This window comes from Callospermophilus lateralis, unplaced genomic scaffold (genome assembly GCF_048772815.1).
Source record: "Callospermophilus lateralis isolate mCalLat2 unplaced genomic scaffold, mCalLat2.hap1 Scaffold_45, whole genome shotgun sequence".
In the NCBI taxonomy this organism is placed as follows: Eukaryota; Metazoa; Chordata; class Mammalia; order Rodentia; family Sciuridae; genus Callospermophilus; species Callospermophilus lateralis.
The window spans coordinates 11,449,861-11,451,912 of record NW_027514398.1 but is presented as its reverse complement, the minus strand read 5'-3'; the positions used below and the strand labels follow the sequence as shown (position 1 = coordinate 11,451,912).

At 45.9% G+C, this 2,052-nt stretch overlaps 1 pseudogene; it reads left to right on the top strand.

Moving 5' to 3' along the window:
* The first annotated feature begins 278 nt into the window (after window positions 1–278).
* Window positions 279–1,462, top strand: LOC143388847 (14-3-3 protein eta pseudogene; annotated as a pseudogene).
* Window positions 1,463–2,052: the final 590 nt, after the last annotated feature.

The window sequence follows — 2,052 nt, the reverse complement described above, 5'->3', positions numbered from 1 at the left end:
TGTGTGATTTGATAAGGCCACTTCTTCATTCGGAGGAAAAAAGAAATAAATTTCGAGGCGGCTGCTTCTCCTCTCTTGGCGGCGTCCCAGGCGCCAGCCACTGCGCGCGGAGCAAGCCAGAGAGAGGGCGCGAGCGGCGGCCCTGCCTGCACCCTGCGGCCTCTGGCAAGCCGGGGAACCAGTGCGCGTGCGCGGCGGCGGCCTCCGCGGCGACCGGGGAGCGGACGGGCGGGCGATCGAGCGGTGCGGGGCGCGAGGCGAGGCCGGGCCTAGAGCGACATGGGGGACCGGGAGCAGCTGCTGCAGCGGGCGCGGCTGGCCGAACAGGCGGAGCGCTATGACGACATAGCCTCCGCCATGAAGGCGGTGACAGAGCTGAATGAAACTCTCTCCAATGAAGATCGAAATCTCCTCTCAGTGGCCTATAAGAATGTGGTTGGTGCCCGGCGATCTTCTTGGAGGGTCATTAGCAGCATTGAGCAGAAAACCATGTCTGATGGAAATGAAAAGAAATTGGAGAAAGTTAAAGCTTACCGGGAGAAGATTGAGAAGGAGCTGGAGACAGCGTGCAATGATGTCTTGGCTCTGCTTGACAAGTTCCTCATCAAGAACTGCAATGATTTCCAGTATGAGAGCAAGGTGTTTTACCTGAAAATGAAAGGTGATTACTACCGCTATTTGGCAGAAGTGGCTTCTGGGGAGAAGAAAAACAGTGTGGTAGAAGCTTCCGAGGCAGCCTACAAAGAGGCCTTTGAAATCAGCAAAGAGCACATGCAGCCAACACATCCCATTTGGCTGGGCCTGGCTCTCAACTTCTCTGAGTTCTACTACGAGATCCAGAATGCACCTGAGCAGGCCTGCCTCTTAGCTAAACAAGCCTTCGATGATGCCATAGCTGAGCTGGGCACATTAAATGAGGATTCCTCTAAGGACTCCACACTCATCATGCAGTTGCTTCGAGACAACCTCACCCTCTGGACAAGTGACCAGCAGGATGAAGAAGCAGGAGAAGGCAACTGAAGATCCTTCAGATCCCTGGCCCTTCCTTCACCCACCATTCCCATCATCACCAATTCTTCCTTGCCACAGTCACTAAATATCTAGTGCTAAACCTATCTGTATTGGCAGCACAGCTACTCAGATCTGCTCTCCTGTCTCTTGGGAAGCAGTTTCAGATAAATCATCATGGGCATTGCTGGACTGATGGTTGCTTTGAGCCTACAGGAGCTCCCTTTTTGAATTGTGCAAAGAAGTGTGTTCTGAATGAGGCATTTAACTATGCCTATTAATCTATGGAAAATCTAGGCAAAAGTAATTGGGGAGTTTAGAGAGGAGAATTAGCCAACACAGGCTATGGTTGATATTTAAAACAAGCTGATAGTGTTTTGTTAAGCAGTACATCTTGTGCATGCAAAAATGAATTCAGCCCTTTCACCTCTTTCTTCAGCTAGTGGAAAACTGTTAAAGAAAGGTGATACAGAGAGACAACTTGCTCCTTTCCATCAGCTTTATAATAAACTTTGATGTGAGGTTTCAGTAGCACCTTGTTTTGCCTCTTTAAATTATTATGTACACAAACCTTTTAAACGCAATGCATCTAAAGTTTTGATATGTGTAACTTTTTCTTTTTTCTTTTTTTTTTTGGTTGCAATTGTTTAAGAATCATGGATTTATTTTTTGTAACTCTGGCAGTAGTCCTTGTGTATCTTGACAGCACCATGTGTGTCAGCCCATGTCAATCAAGACAGGTGATTATGAAATCCCAGACCTAAAATAAATGTTTTGAAATTCAAAGGGTAAATAAATGCTGCTTTGGGGATATTAAAAAAAAGAAATAAATTTCTTTGAAAATAGAAGGAAAAGCTCATGATAAGCACAAATTAATTATTGTACAGGATCTTGGAGAATTGCTGTGAATGGGGTGACAAAAATTATCTATATTTCCAAAATTGGATTATTACTAGTACAAAATCTGACTGTCTTTTTGTTCAGGGGTGCCCTCTTTTCCACATCAAAGAAATTGTGATGTATAAAATCAGACCCCACAGTGCT